The sequence below is a fragment of the Dasypus novemcinctus genome, chromosome 4 (genome assembly GCF_030445035.2).
Source record: "Dasypus novemcinctus isolate mDasNov1 chromosome 4, mDasNov1.1.hap2, whole genome shotgun sequence".
NCBI lineage: Eukaryota > Metazoa > Chordata > Mammalia > Cingulata > Dasypodidae > Dasypus > Dasypus novemcinctus.
Window position 1 is genome coordinate 70,108,327 of NC_080676.1, and position 15,715 is coordinate 70,124,041.

The 15,715-nt window shown below is 50.3% G+C and overlaps 1 protein-coding gene across 1 annotated transcript in view; it reads right to left on the minus strand.

The window, feature by feature from the left end:
• Positions 1 to 15,715, minus strand: part of LRRC15 (leucine rich repeat containing 15) — a 40,854-nt gene that overhangs the window by 6,478 nt on the left and 18,661 nt on the right. The window contains exons 2-3 of the mRNA XM_058295553.2: positions 14,752 to 15,022; positions 11,665 to 11,745 (exon numbers count right to left, since the gene is read on the minus strand). The gene's annotated coding sequence lies outside the window, so the exon portion shown is untranslated. The remainder of the gene's footprint in view (positions 1 to 11,664; positions 11,746 to 14,751; positions 15,023 to 15,715) is intronic.

Here is a 15,715-nt window from a genome sequence, read left to right on the forward strand (position 1 = left end):
AATGTAGGATGCACTTTGAGTTAAAAGGCAGTAGGACCAAACACTTACGCAGACCCAGGGCCGATGTGGGGATGGTGCCAAATACATGAAAATGGTAGTATTTGAGGTTGCTGCGGCTGCTGATTTTATATTTATTTATACTTATGGGTAAATATGTAAAGTGTAGAGGATGTGGAGACACCGGACATGGGCACTGGCCCCTGCATGAATATTTAAGGACCACTAACTAGCTGTCCAACCTTGAATGAGTCACTTGAGTCACTTGAGGCCACTTTCTTGTCTCATCTCATTGGTGGGGGTGGTAACCTCTGCCCCCTCTCCTGAGCCATTGTGAAGACAAATGGGAGATGGCGATGAGGGCGAATGTGCATGGTTGTTACCAGGTCACCCATGCCGTGGGCTTCGTAGGCTCTTGGAAGCAGGCAGGCCTCAGATCACTGCTAATCGTCGTGTTCCTCATCACGACACTGAGGATTCCTTGCATATGTGAGAGCACCTGTAACTTCCACCTGATGTTCAAAGAGGCCTGTTATACCCGAAGCGCTAAGAATGGGCGATAATATACCCATTTTACGGATTCAGGGAGCAGGAAAAGAGGCTCGGATAAGGCCCAGGCTTCTAGACTCCCAGATGAGTTCTTTGTCATTGTTGTGCCTCCTTTTAATGTGCAAAAGTCCTGGGTCTGGGGAAGGATTTCAGATGATGGAATATTAGACACAATCTGGCTGGATGGAGAAGGTAATTCTCAGGTCTAAGCTCATGGGGTCCTGACCTGGCTCTACTCAGAATAATCCAGTCTTCCCTTTCAGGCCTCAGCCTGTCCAGCCCTCTGCCCCGCTATCAAGCTTACCCTGAGACTGAAGCCAAGTTCCTCCACACCCACCCAGACTTTGATTTTTCACTTTCTCATGGCCCATCCAAGTCCAAGCTGCAGTACCTTTGTACTTATTTTCACTTTTGCATTAAGGACTTAACTAAGTATTTAAAACTATGCGGGAAAGAGAGAAAGGAAGGGGAGAATGGTTTGGCCAACAGAGTCCAGATGCAAAGTAATTGGGCCAGACTAAGCTGTGGACACATTTAAAAAGATGAAGTCATAAGGACAATTGTCAGGGCCAGAACTTGAGAGCAGAAAATGAACTACCTAAATAAGGAGCACAGAAAAGACGGCTCAACGTCCATCCCAAGAGAAAGACTTACGACTTTTTATTGGTGGTTAAGTATATCTGAGTCAACAAAGAAAGAAGGCTGCCCATAAAAGCGAAGGTAATCTGTATCAAGTGTGGAACAAGGGAGGCGACGGTCTCACACTACACTGCCCTGATAAGGCCATGCCTTTAGTGCTGTACTCAGCTCAACCCCTGCACTTCAACAAGGCCAATGACAAACTGAAGGGTATCTAGAGAAGGGTGACCAAGATAAGGGGACCCAAAAACCAGAACATCTGAGCATGCACTGAAGGAACTGTGGATGAGTAGTGAGAATATGTGAGGAGCTCACAAGACTTTCTTAGGATACATGCAGGATGCCATGAGATTAAAAAAAGCAGCCTTGTTTAGTGTCGCCCAGGCATCATAACTAGTGAGTAGAAGCTACAGGGTAACAGATTTCAGTTCACCACCAAAGAGAGCGTTCTGGATTCAGAGTGGACAGCTTCATAGAGTAATATGCCATCACCATAAATGTTCAAACAGAGGCTCAGCAACCACTCAGGAAGGGCTGGAGAGAAGATTCCTGAATTTGGTAGAGTATTGGACTGGAAGACAGTTGATGTCCCGTCTATCCCAAAGTTTTTAGGATTCTGAGACTGAGTCCCAGAACACAGATATGAGATTCATCCCCCAGGACAATCGTGTCTGTGCTCACAGGGGTCTGTGTGGACAGGTGAGGGTGTCTGCCCATTCTTGTGTGTGCGTGTGTGTGTGTGTGCATGAGAAAGAGAGCTTTACCTCGGGACTAACTTATAAGTGTTGAAGCTCTAATTGCTCCCTGCGAAGTGCTTACTAGCAGTTGATGTATTTATAATGTATACTGCTGTGCCTAGCCTACTTCAAAATGGTGCTGCGGCCTGAATAGCAGAGTCTAAATTAAGTGGCACAAGCTGGCAACCCCAAGGGAGTCTCTGTTGAATTTCCCTACATGTAAAATGAGGGGTGGGAAGAGGACCAATCTCCATGCCGCCTTCCCTGAGTCTGCAATCTCCAGCTGGGAAGCGGGTGCCAAGCCAGCCCCAGTAGGGCCAGGGGAGATGCCTCACGGCCTGGGAAGAAGAGTAAGAGGCTAGCTCCCCTACGGCATCAGAGCCACTGTTGTCTAAAATGAGCCACACCTCAGTTCAAAGAATACTACAAGAATTTGTGGGTTTCACTCAGCTAAGATGGAGTTGAAGAAGGACAACCACCACACCATGGAGCCTAGAGTGATTACAACTGAAAATGGGAGGATTGCATCCAGCATCCATGTGGAATCTGAGCCTCCTCTTGACATAGAGGTGCAATGGACACAACCAATCCAATGTCCACATAGAAGAGGTGGCATTGGATTGGGAAAAGTGGACATGGTGGACGATGGGTATGGGGAAAGGCAGGAAGAGATGAGAGGTGGAGGCGTCTTTGGGACATGGAGCTGCCCTGGATGGTGCTTCAGAGGTAATCACCGGACATTGTAAATCCTCACAGGGCCCACTGGATGGAATGGAGGAGAGTATGGGCCATGATGTGAACCATTGTCTATGAGGTGCAGAGGTGCCCAAAGATGTACTTACCAAATCCAATGGATGTGTCATGATGATGGGAACGAGTGTTGTTGGGGGGGGGGAGAGGGGGGGTGGGGGGGTGGGGTTGAATGGGACCTCACATATATATTTTTAATGTAATATTATTACAAAGTCAATTAAAAAAAATAGTAAAAAAAAAAAAAAAGAATTTGTGGGTTTGTCTTTTTGTAAATCCTCACATCTCAGAGCCCACCAAGGCACGACAGTCAGTGGTGTCCTGTTTCCCAGCACTCGTTACTGCCACGGCTGGCACCGACTGCTGCAAATGGCTTTCAGCGAGCCCCGCTCTGGGAGGCAGCTGCAGCAGAAGCCGAGCTGGAGACGTTGGCCCTTGGATTTTCAGCAAGTGCTGCAGGCAGGCGTGGTGGCCCTGGTCTCCTCAGGAGCCCCACACACAGTGGCCTAATAGCCCACGCTGCCCAGTGCTGCTTGGCAGCCGTGACAGATGCCAGTTAAAGGCCCACGAAGCTAGCCTAATTACACCCTCCTCCCCAGGCGGCGGAGCGCGTCCTCGGTGGCTGCCGTTGGCCCGGCCCAGCCCCTGTCCAGGGGAGAGGGCGTCTGTTGAAGGCACGTGGAGTCAGCGAGCCCAAACAGACAGATGGACGGCTCACCTGGACACTCCAGAGCACTCCCTCCCCAGGGAAGAAGCCCTTGAATCAGGCCGCTCCAGCTATGTGTCTCGTTACCAAGAACACCCTGTGACTCATGAGCAAACACATAATTAGCCACGAAGCCCTGGGCTTTGCTGGTTTGGCGGCTCGGAGTTTTCTGCTTTCATACCATCATTCCCATTTCCTAAATACACGGCACCCTGGGAGGAGAAGTCACAGAGCGAAGCTTTTGCAAACAGCCCGGCTGACTGATGTTCTACTCTGGTCTTGACATAAAGTTGGAGCGTGAGTTTCAGGCAGGTCTCCGGGACTCAGTTTCTCCACCTGTAAAGACTTTCAAGGGCCCTTCCAGCTCTATCTTCCAACTGGAGGGAGAAAGGTGATTCGGCCTGCCGCCCCACCGTTTCTTCATGCCACCATCACTGAGGGACTCCTGCCCATCTTTCCAGGACCACCTTGCTTCAAAAGCTTTCCTTTTGTTAATTGAAGCATCTTCACATCCAGCCATAGCCCTTCCATGGACTCCAATTGCTGAGCGGGGCCTTAGTGATCCTCTGGTCCCACTGCCTCCTGGCACACCTGGGGAAACTGAGGCCCGGAGAGGGGACCTCCTTCCCTGGCCTGGGCCCTTTCCCCAACACGGGGTCCCCTAAACGTGGCCTCATTTGCAGTGAGACTTTACCTCAACCAGCCTGAGGGTCCCCAAGAGATATGCTCAGCCTTGGAGCTCCATCCAGCAACAGGTCAGAAGCCACCCCCTGACTGACAGGCTCCACTTGAGCACAGACCTCAATGCACCCAGAACTGCCCCCACCCCATTTCGCTCCACGGGCGTAACTGTCCCTTCCTCCAGATCAAGAAGTAAGAATCACCTGGGAAGCTTGTTTCAAAGTGTTGCTGGGAGGATTACATGAGTTAATACATGTAAAGTGCTTAGACTAGCTCATGACACAAAGTGAGTGCCCAATAAATGTTGGCTACAATTATTATACTTGTTGTTGAGTAAAATCAGGATCTCTGGAGGCCCCACCCACAGGGATCTGAATTCCAGAGGTCTGGGTGGGCCCGGGACTCTGCATGTTTAACAAATTCCCCACGCGACTCTGATGCAGAGGTCCCCAGACCACACTGAGAAACGCCACTTGTGGCCTGCACCAGCTGGGGCCACACCCATGACCTGTGTCTTTTACTGCCAAGAAGAACAGACAGAGAGGCAGGGACGGGGGAGGCCGAAGGTCGGGCCGCAGGCCTGGCCCAGCTCCCTCCGTCAGCAGTTCCCTCGGTGGCCCCTTCTGCATCCCCAGCAGGAACCCAAGCTTGTGCTGAGTTGAACTCAGCAGTAGAAGCTGCTTCCAGAAGCAACACTCAGAGCCCAGAGCATCCCAGATGCCAGGGCTTTTTGAGACCATGTGGTCATTCAAAAACTGAGGTCCAGAGGGAGGAGGGGGTTTGTCCAAGGTCACATCATCTGTTGGAAATGTGGGTTACCAGATCAGGGGCCTTAACCCTAGAGCATGGTGAACCCCTGAACTTTAAGACCTTGTGAACCTGGTGTCCAGGCAGTGGCTGGAGAGAGGAGGACGTGGCTTTGCCGCCTCCATCTGTAGGTGACCTGGGAGGCTCAGGTGCAATCAGCCTGGAGTTGCCCGGCATTACCACTGAGGGCAAGCGCTTCTCCCAGCTCCCAGGCTGCATGGTTGAGGGAGGTCCTGCTCTAAGTCAGCTCTGGGGCTCACATTGGCTCATTTTCACCTGGATGGCCTGGATGAGGGGACAGGAAGGGCGGGGGCAGTCTCCAGAAGGAGTGGCCCCAATAACGTGACCACACCGCTGATTCATGGGCCCCCAGTTGTGGGACACTCTACTCCAAACACAAAGCCTCCTTGAACCCCAAGGTAAGATAAGACAGAGCCTGCCACATCTTCATCCCCTAACTTGCACAATTGTTGTCCTCAATCTCTCATGGCCTTTATTGCTCATTTGTTTAAAAAGCAAGTCCTTTCCAGGCTCTCTTTTGGGGCTCTTCCCAGCTTTGGGGTGGGGGTGGCAGGAGAGAACCCACTTCCTGCAGGGGCTGGAGCAGGGCTGTAATTAGAGCAGCATAAGTGGCAGAAGAGATGGACAAACTTTCCAGCAAGGCAGGGAAAACCTCCCAAACAGGACTTTTTACAAAAGCAGCCAATGGGCTCCAAACAGCCCCTTCTTCAGGGGGTCAAGACTAGACAAAAATGGATCAGTCTCTGATCAAAGCATGTTGAAAGTGGCTTTTAACTTCTGTGTCCCAAAAGCCAAGGGAGACAGTGAAACCAGAAACTGCATTCGATCTCCGTGGTCAGGATTTAGGGAAGCAAATTGCCATGTGTAATCCCAGCCTTGGGAACATTTGCTGGCAGGGCCGAGTCGGGCAGCCTGTTCCGGGCTCCTCTCTCATCTCTTCTCTCTCCATGCCTGGGACTACTCCCACCCTCTCCCCGCCAGCCCCTCCACTTACTGAGCAAGCCAAGGTGGCAGCCCTCACCCCCACCGTCTGACATTATACTGGATCCATTCAGAACACTTTCCCCTGGCCTCGTCTTCTCCCAAATGTCTGTTTCATCACTGCTGAGCCTGCCTGACTCAAGACCACAGGGAAATTGGAATGTCTGGCCCTGAATTTACTCCCAGATGTTCCTTTGATACAGACTGGAAGAAGTGACTACCGTTAGAGAACTTCTAAAGTATGGAGCCAATGGTGCCAACACATGGTGCACGGTCCAAGATAAGGTGATAAAATCCCAGGTAATCCTAAAGAAGCTGAGAGTGTCATGTGTGGACATCCAGGCCCTTCAGTGTGGCGTGTGTGGCATCAGGGAGAGAGGCAGAGTTGCCCTCAGCTAACACCCTTGGCCCCAGAGGCAGGATGGCGCAGGTGGGCTGGTCCAGAACAGCCGTGGTTTTCCACGGTGGGTTCCTTGGCCCCAGGTCCTGCCTCTACCTTTCTGCAGAGACGCTGGAAAAGGCATTTTAAATCCACATCACCCCTCATCACAAAGTCATCCCTGCACAAAGCCACTAGCCTCAGTTAAGGCCGGACACTTCTGGCTGGCAAGGGGGGTCACCTAAGCAGGACCCAAACCAGTTCTGAGCCTATAGCTGAATTCCAAATTGGAAATCTGAACCAGGGACAGGCTTCTGTACCAACTCAGTCTATGAAAAGACATCTCTCCCACAGCAAACCCCCACGGGCTTGCCACAATGTAGGGTCTGCCGCTGGAGGCCACCACGGTAAGGGCAGGGAGTTAAGATGTGGGTTCAAATAGCCAGAAGCTTAAAAAGAGAATCTTTCCCCCACAAAGGAGCTGATGGTGGGAAAGAGGTAAGGTCCGTGGGTAACTGGTGTAACTTAGTCAACCTCATTTTGCCCTTCTAACACGTCTTCCCAGCACCCAAGTGCACATCACAGAATGACGGGAGCAAGGGGAGCAAGAAGCTGATCAGAGATTCTGCAGAGGGTCTTGTGGCCCTCGATGTCCTGGGCAGTGGGGCCGGCCACTACTCCTCTAAGTGGAGGCTCCAGCTGGCCGCGTCCTTCACAGAGCATCCTCAGGTGCCACGCCAGCCCTGCCCTCCCCGGGACCTCTGGAGCCTCTCTTGGCAGTGGACGTGAGGGTCAGCACATAAGGGAGTGGGGGGTAAAGGGAGGGAGGAGGGGGCCGTCTTGCTTACTTACCAGCAGCTCCGTGGAGAAGAGGGAGCCGGAGAGGAAGACGCGGCGGCTCAAGGCTGCAGCATGAGTGAGGCTCGCCAGGCTCTCCTGGTATTTAAGTTATCCCTGCGTGAGTCACCGCAGGGACAGTATCAGGGGTGGGGCTGAGGGGGGCGGGGGGCTGGGCAGGACCAATTTGGAGCACAACTGCAGCTCCCCGATGTCCGAGGTCGGAGCCCTTCCCAAGGAAAGCACAACCTGGCTTCTCAAGTTTGGAGAGTTTCCTTCTGCCACATGTTTAAAAAGACCACATTTTCCTCTTTCTTCCTGTGCCCCAAGGTTTCTTTTGGACTCACTCGCTGCATTGGACCGTGTACCCCTTCCCCACCACACATACACACCCCTTTCCTGGGGGTCTGGGAGCCTGAGCTCCGGTCCTGCACCAGCCGAGATCCAAGGACGGCTGCTGAGAGGGGCTGCCGCTTCAGGGCTCCAGAGGAGACTGCACTTCCTCTCCCTGTGGCTCCAGAGAAGGCATTCATTCTTTACTTTCTTTTTCTCTTTTATTAAAAGGGAATAATTTCAAATTTATAGCAAATTTGCAAAAATAACACGAAGAACACACCTGTGCTTAACCCCATTTGCCTATTAACATCTTGACAAAGGCATTTATTTTAAATTCCAAGGAAAGATAAAATTATTCCCACAATATGCCTTCCTAAAAGCGATGTTTTTAATTCCTCTCGACATCACCCTTTGTCCCCTCACTGCCACCTCCCAGCTCGGCAAACAGAAATGGCTCTGGGCAGGGGCGGGAGGTCACGGTGCACCTCAGGCACACATTCGAGAATGCAGATCTCCCCTAAGCCCTTGGTCCACATTAACCCTCGAACCTGCCGCTCCCCTCTGCCCGCCACCCCACTGCAGGATGAGAAGCCATTTCTATGCACAGCATCCCCAAGAGGGCCTGGGGGAGGGGATACAGAAGCCAGACGTGCAAAGGTGGGGAGGCTGGCAAAGTCCAGCATCCCCTGCGAGATGGAGCCCCAGCGAGGCTCAGGATGCTTGGAGCCGAAGTCACCTGCCCTTCCCTGGCTCAGGTCACCCTCTCCGCCAAGTGGGGAGAGTGAACTTTACATCCAGTGCCTCGTGGAAGGCCACGAGCCTTAATTAATGTTTGCACTGTGCTTTTAGATCTGCGATGAAAGGAAGGCATAAAAATGCGTAGTGTTATTACGGAAATACTCATTTGGATGAGTGGCCCTGGTCAAGCCATGCAGCCTGAGTCATGAAACATTCCTCCTCACTGTGCCACCATGATTCAGAGCCTGAAACGAAGCGCGCCCTGTCCATTAAGTGGCGCGAGCCCAAAGGAGCAGGCACTGCTGGGGTCAGTCTCCACCGCTGCCAGCCTCATCTCCTCCACCCCGGCCTCCCTACCAGAGGACAGGCCACGGGGGAAGCACCCTCCCTCTTGCTCTCCTGGTGCCCTCACAATCTAAAACCAGGGTCTTTTGTCTTCGTCTCCATAGAACCTGCAAGAATAAGCATACCCCTTTCCCTCTTTCCTTCCCTCCTAATCCCACCACGTGGCTACTCTGTGTGAGGCGCCGTGCTGAGAGCAGTGGACGACACAGAGGTGAATCACGTACATTTCTTGCCCATAAATAGCTGACACTGGGGGCAGGCAGGTAAGGAAGTCATTCACGAAGCACCTGCTATGGACCAGCGGCCCCGACGGTACCTACTTCATCTGAACCTCGTTTCATTGGCACCAGCCTCGTCACTGTTGACATTCAAGCCAGGTGATCTTTTGTCATGAGGGACTGTGCCAGGCGTTGCAGGACGCTCAATTGCATACCTGTCCTCTACCCACTAGACACCAGTAGCTTTGCAAACCTCCCCCTACCCAACCACAAATGGCAAACTCGACCCCCTCCCCTGTCAAGGACCAGTGACCTATGAAATAATTCTGTGAATTGCAGCTACGGGCACTGAGGCCCAGGCCAGTTAACCACCTTCCCCAAGGTCACACGCTAAGTGGTAGGGTCAGAGCTCAAAGCCTCGTCTGGAGCTTCCTGCTGTTGCCAGGACACGCAGGAGCTGTGGCAGGCAGGAGTGTGGCTGCGTCTAGAGCAGTGCAGATCCAGGAATGTGTGACAACAAGGGCTGAGGCCACCCACAGCACCTTCCTCGGGGTAAGGGCAGTACATTTGGGCACATTTGAGGGGATTTGATTCTAAGTTCACGCAGGAGGTGGCTTCCACTGGTGAGCAAATGTGGAGGGGGCTGGTGGGTTAAAGACAATAAAGTCATTGCAAGAGGGAGAGCAGGAGCCATCGGGCAAATGCTGAGTTTGGCTGGAGCCTAGGAGGCATCCGTGGGGTGGGCTTGGAAGGCTCCCTGAGGGGTGCGATGTCCCCTGAGGGCAGCAGGCAGCCGCCAGGGGCTTTCACGGAGGAGAGGCGCTCAGTCGGAGCGAGGCTGAGCAATGAAGCCTGGCAGCATTCCCAGGTTTCGCAGAGGACCCCTGAAGGTCTGCAGGGTGACAAATTTCCCAATACTGGTCCCATCCTCCTTCATCATCTGCCAGGACTGGGTTTCAGAAGTCACGAGGCCATGCAGGAAGGACCCAGCTCCCCGGATGTGGGTGGCTGTGGAGACCCAGCGACAGGACCTCTTGCGTTTCACCGGCACACTGGAACCCTCTTTTCAGGGGGAGGCACACGCTCTCCTCCAGGGAAAGCAAAGTGTCTCCTGGTCAGCCCCAGCAGCCACACCTGTCACTGGGGGAACTCCAGTGACCAGGGAAGAGCTAGCCTGGTTCACAGCCCGTGGGACTTCTCGGGGCTCTCCTTCCAGCTCCCAGCGAAGAACCAGATTAGCCAGGGGTGCTGCAGGGCTTCAAAGAACCCTGGTGTTTCCCAGCCACACACATTTCTCCATTCTGTTTAATCAGCACAGAATCCAGGGAGTTGGAGGTCGCGTCATCTGGCTTCCACGCGGTGGAGGAGACCCCTCCTCGGCACCCTCCAGTGGGGCTCGAATCCCTGCTGCATCCGTGCCAGAGGCAGGGATATCACGACCTCACCAGTAAACCCCCAGTAGGCCGGCAAGAGTATAAGAAGATGGATAACAGCAAGGGTTGGCCAGGACGTGGGTATAGAAACTGGTAGAGCAGTCGCTATCAGCATTCAAACTGTGTGAACCTCGCCAGGGCCAGCCCCCAGACGTGATCGCGGATGTGCACAAAGCTATACGTTCAAGAATGTTCACTGCACCGTTATTTGTAACAAAATATCATAAACAGCTAAATGTCCATCCACAAAGCAATGATCAAATACTTGATGGAAATCCATACAAAGGAGCCAATTTTAAAAGATGAGATACATCTTTATTTGTTAAGGAGGAAGATATATCAGATATATTAAACAAGGCAAGTCACCAGTTAATATATATAATAGGATTGCACTTATTGGTCTTTTTTTAAAAAATACATAAGTGCCACTGAACTGTGTACTTGAAAGTAGTTAAAATGGGAAATTTTATGTATGTATAATACACAATAAAAAATAAAAAACATAGCCCATAGAACTGTACAACGCAAAGAGTGAACCCTAATGTAAACTATGGGCTATAGTTAATATAATATAAAAATATTGGTTTGGCAATTTTAACAAATATACCACAAAAATGCTACCATGGATCTAAGCTCCCTCTCGATATAGAGGTCGAGTGGACATCACCATCCCAGGGTCCACAGGATGGAGGAATAAAATATGGATTAGAGTGGACTTATTGGTATTCTACCATAGAATTATTGTGACTTACTCAGTTTTACAAACTGAGGAGCAGCAACAAGAAAGAACAAAGCAGGTAAGATAAATTGCAGCCATCTATGTTAAGATGTATGTATATGTATATATATATGTGTGTATATCTTTGTCAATCCCTATGTCTATTTACATATAAATGTACGGAAAAAGATCTGCAAGGATATACAAAAAACTGTTACAGTAGTGGGGGAAAGTAGAAATGAATGAGAAATTTTTATAATTGTATCATTTTATGTTTAATTTAAATATATATGCATTCCCAAATTGCTTTTGTAATTAGAACAACTATTTTAAGAGATAAAAATACAGCTCTAGGAGTGACGGACTTGGCCCAGTGGTTAGGGCGTCCGCCTGCCACATAGGAGGTCCGCGGTTCAAACCCTGGGCCTCCTTGACCCGTGTGGAGCTGGCCCATGAGCAGTGCTGATGCACGCAAGGAGTGCCCTGCCACGCAGGGGTGTCCCCCGCATAGGGGAGCCCCATGCACTAACAGTGCACCCCGTAAGGAGAGCCGCCCAGCGTGACAGAAAGTGCAGCCTGCCCAGGAATGGTGCCGCACACATGGAGAGCTGACACAACAAGATGACGCAACAAAAAGAAACACAGATTCCTGGTGCCACTGACAACAACAGAAGCGGACAAAGAAGACACAGCAAATAGACACAGAGAACAGACAACCAGGGTGGGGGGGAGGGGAGAAAAATAAATAAATAAATCTTTTTAAAAAAATACAGCTTTATTTTTTAAATGTACCTTTCAGGGAGCAGATGCTGCTCAAGCAGTTGAGGGCCTGCCTCCCACGTGGGAGGTCCCAGGTTCAGTTCCTGATGCCTCCTAAAGGAAAAAAAACAAAAGAGATAATGAACAGACAATGAGAAAAACAACAAGCAAACAGACAAGGGCACCATCTCGGGGGTAGGGGAGGGGGATGTATCTTTCTATTAAATTGAAATCTGCCTCCTTGGACCCTCTGTGAGCTGATTCTCTCCCACCTTAGATTCCCCTGGCCCCAAGGATATTTGGCACCCATGAGCATGCTTGCTCCCTGCCAAAGCCCTCTCTTAGGTCTCTCAACACACCATGCACAGTGTCCGCCCTCAGCCATCTGCTTGCTCACATTCACTCAACAATTGCTCACTGAGCATTCGGTGCCAGCCAGGCCCAGGACCAGGGGGCAGTGTACAGAAATTAGCCAGTTCCGAGGGGGACTCAGACTCGTAAACAGCTATATTCACGGGCAGAGCACGTATGGGAGAGGATCACCCAAGGGAGCAAAATTCCTGCAGTTTGAGGAAGGCTTCCCCCGAGGAGGTGACGCTTGAACTAAGCCTTATAGGGTGAAGAGGGATTTGGGCATTTGGGAAAACACAAAGCACATTTGCAAAGGCACGAAGGCATGAAAGAGCACATCATGTTCAGTGTATGGCAAACCGTTCAAGACAACCAGAGAGCGGGTGCATGGGAGTGATGAATAGAAACCCCACCCTGGGAGGAATGCGAGCTCAGTTCAGGACGGTCTCGACCTACCTGGGACTCATTCCGTAGTCACACAGGGCCACAGGGCCACTGCAGAGTTTAGCAAGGAGAGACAGCAGGTTGGTTCTCAACTGGGAGTGAGTTTACCCACCCCAGGAGTCCGTTGGCAATGTCAGGAGACATTTTCTGTTGTCACAATATGGGGAGTGCTACTGGCATCTAGGGATGCTGCTAAACATCCTATAATGCACAGCGCAGCCCCCACAACAAAGAATTATCTGGCCTGAGATGTCGATAGCACCAATGTCAAGAAACTCTGGGGTAGAGAATGGAGAGTTCCAGGAGCAGTGTAGGGAAGAGGGGCTTTACCAGGGCTGGTGGGGACAGGGAGACCTGGTAAGAAATTATCACTGTGGCTCAGGTAGGGGATGATGCCATAATAAAGTGAGCCCAAAACACCATGAGCTTAAACAAGGTAGATATTTACTTCTCATCTAGGACGGGAATGGTTACTTGACTATACTGAAGTTTGAGTTTCCATCTGTCTCACTGTTCTGCCATGCTCATATCATAGCTGCCATCTCATGGTCTAAAATGGCTGCTCCAGATCCTGCCTTCACATTCACATTCCAGTCAAAGGAAAGGTAGGAAAGAGGAAGAGAGGGGCTCAATCCTTCCTCTTAAGGGCATATCCTAGAAGCTATACAGATCACTTCCAGTCACATTGCATTGGCCAGAACTTAGTTATGAGTTTGCACCTGCCTGCAAGAGAAATGTAGTCTTGAGTGGAACAGTCATATACCAAGTTAACATTCTTATAACTGTAGACATTGGGGTGAACCTTAGCCCAGGCCATAGGAAATGGGCAGGAAGGTTTCAGCCTGGCAACCAAGTGGGTAGTGATAACTTCAAGTAGGCTAGAGAAGTTAGGAGGACGGGCAGGTGTGCAGCAAGATGGCAGACTTAATTCTGGACAGATTGTATTTGAGGCTCCAGGTGGACTTTCTGGCAGAGTCTAAAATCTAGGTCTGATCTCAGGGGAAGGGTCTAGGCTGGGGAGAGTGATCCAAGAGTAGTAGCTGGATGTTACCAGAAACGGTGTTTAATCTGCAGCTGAGGTCCCACCCCATAAAGCTCCCAACTTAAAGGACTTCTGGAGGGGAAGGGAAAGGGAAGAGATGCATCCCATAAATGTCCTGAAATTGTATGTAAAAGTATGTGCAAATGTGCTATGGATGTGAACTCTTATGGGGAAACAACTCATCACTTTCATCAGATTCTCAAAGGGGTGTGGGGTGTAGAGTGAGGTGAGAAGAGGTTAAAAAAGGAAGCCTCAGGCTCCCCCAATGTTAGTGACAGATAGAAAAAGAAGAACTAACCAAACACACAGATAAGGAATAGTCAGCAGAGTAGTAGGCACACCAGCATGGAGCATTTTTGGAGCCCTTGGGAAATAGGGGGCGGTGGAGTTTAAGGAGAATGTGGCAGTCCATAGTGGCAAACAATTCAAGGGGGTTAGGAAAGGAGAGAACTTGGAGCAGTCCATGGGCCGAGGCCCTTGGTGTACCAGGAAGCCCTTTGTGAGGGCATGGTCAGGGGTGTGGAGGGGAGAAGGGGACAGTGTCCTCACGGGGACAGTCCCAGAAGGTAAGGCCAACCCTGGAGGGGACACGAGCTTCTTCAAGCTGGCAGAGAGGTAAATATGTCTATAGGCTGAGAGGAAATGTCCAGGGGAGAGGGAGGGATTGAGAAGAGAGTAAATTATATTTTCTTCTTGAATCAGACTCCTAAAAGCAAACTCGGCTCAGGTGTGGCTCTGGGTGTGGCTCCAGGTGTGGCTCCAGGTATGGTCTCCCAGTGGGCAGGAGCAGAAGTGCTCAGTATCACAGGAAGAGCTCCTGCTTCCAGGATGATTTTCAAATCCCAGCCCTGCCCATCCCTGGCCAAGCCTTAGGCAAGCGAATCTGCCTCTCTGAGCCTCCTTGTCGTCATGCGTGAACACAGATAACAACTCTCATCACCTGACTGATGAAAGGTTTAGAAGGAAATTCCTATGTAAAATTCCAGGGATGCTTAGTAAGTGGGGGTGCCTTCTCCCCTCCCCAGGCCCCTCTCTTTCCATGGCCTTTTTAACAGTTAGAGCAAAGGAAAAAGTCAGAGTCTTGGAGGAGAGGACTTTATAATGTCCCTCCTGTCCCAAAAGGGCAGGACTTGGTCTATTTAAAGTATGAGGCACCATCCTCACGTGGGGAGAACGGAGGCAGAAACATGGCAAATACACAGAATGATAATAAAAGGACAAACGCGCAGACAGTCACCTTCTTAAAATCCTGTGACAACTCCCAGACTCATCTCCAGCCATACCTGATTATTAGCATTGTTTCCCCAACAACAAGTTTCATAAAATTGCTCTTTGTGAAAGGCAGTCGGGTCTGCAAAGCCCCCGGCGTCGTGCCTGGCACGTTGTAGGCAGGGACAGAAGGCTTCAGTCAAGTCTTCCTTCAGAGGGCTGTTGCACCTTTGCCTCTGCTGAGCAAGTAGGGCTATGATAGGAGGACGCGTCCATCCTGAAAATGGCAGGGAGCCAGGAAATGGTTGAGCTGAGGGCCTTTGGAGTATCCAGGATGTGGAACTACTGCTCAGAAATGGAAAGAAAAAAAAATCTTAAGGTAATGAATGGCCAAATAAATTGTTCATCTAGGGCAATTTTGCCCTTAGAGAAATGTGACTATCCGTAAGAAATGCATTTTATATCTTGACCCTGTACACATGTATACATACATATTTACGACTGAAATAAAATGTTTTGAAATAAAAAAAGTTTTTTAAATTGCTCTTTGTGCCCAGGGTTCCTTTCCTGACAGGCTGGCATGTTTCAGAGTCATTAGTTTTCTGGGGAAGCTCTTTGCCCGGGAGAACCTCAAGTCTGGGAACAATGCGGGGGCAGGGGCAGGAGTATTGGGGTATTTCACATGTGAAAAAGCAATCTGCAGATTGAATTACACTGGGGAGAGTTGAGAGTTATCTTTTTTAAACAATTTTATTCACACACCATACAATCCACCCAAAGGCTCTCAGTTTAATCACGGAATTGTACATTCAACACCACAATCAATTTTAGAACAATTTCATTACTCCAAAAAGAAAAACCCCGTACTCCTTAGATTTGGTCTAGTACCACGGTTATCAGGGATGAAAAAAAATTACAATATTACTGTTAACTATAGTCCATAGTTTGCATTTGTTTTATTTGAGGATCTTTTATTTTAAGATTTATTTATTTATTTTATTTCTCTCCCCTTCTCCCCCCTCCCCGCCCAATTGTCTG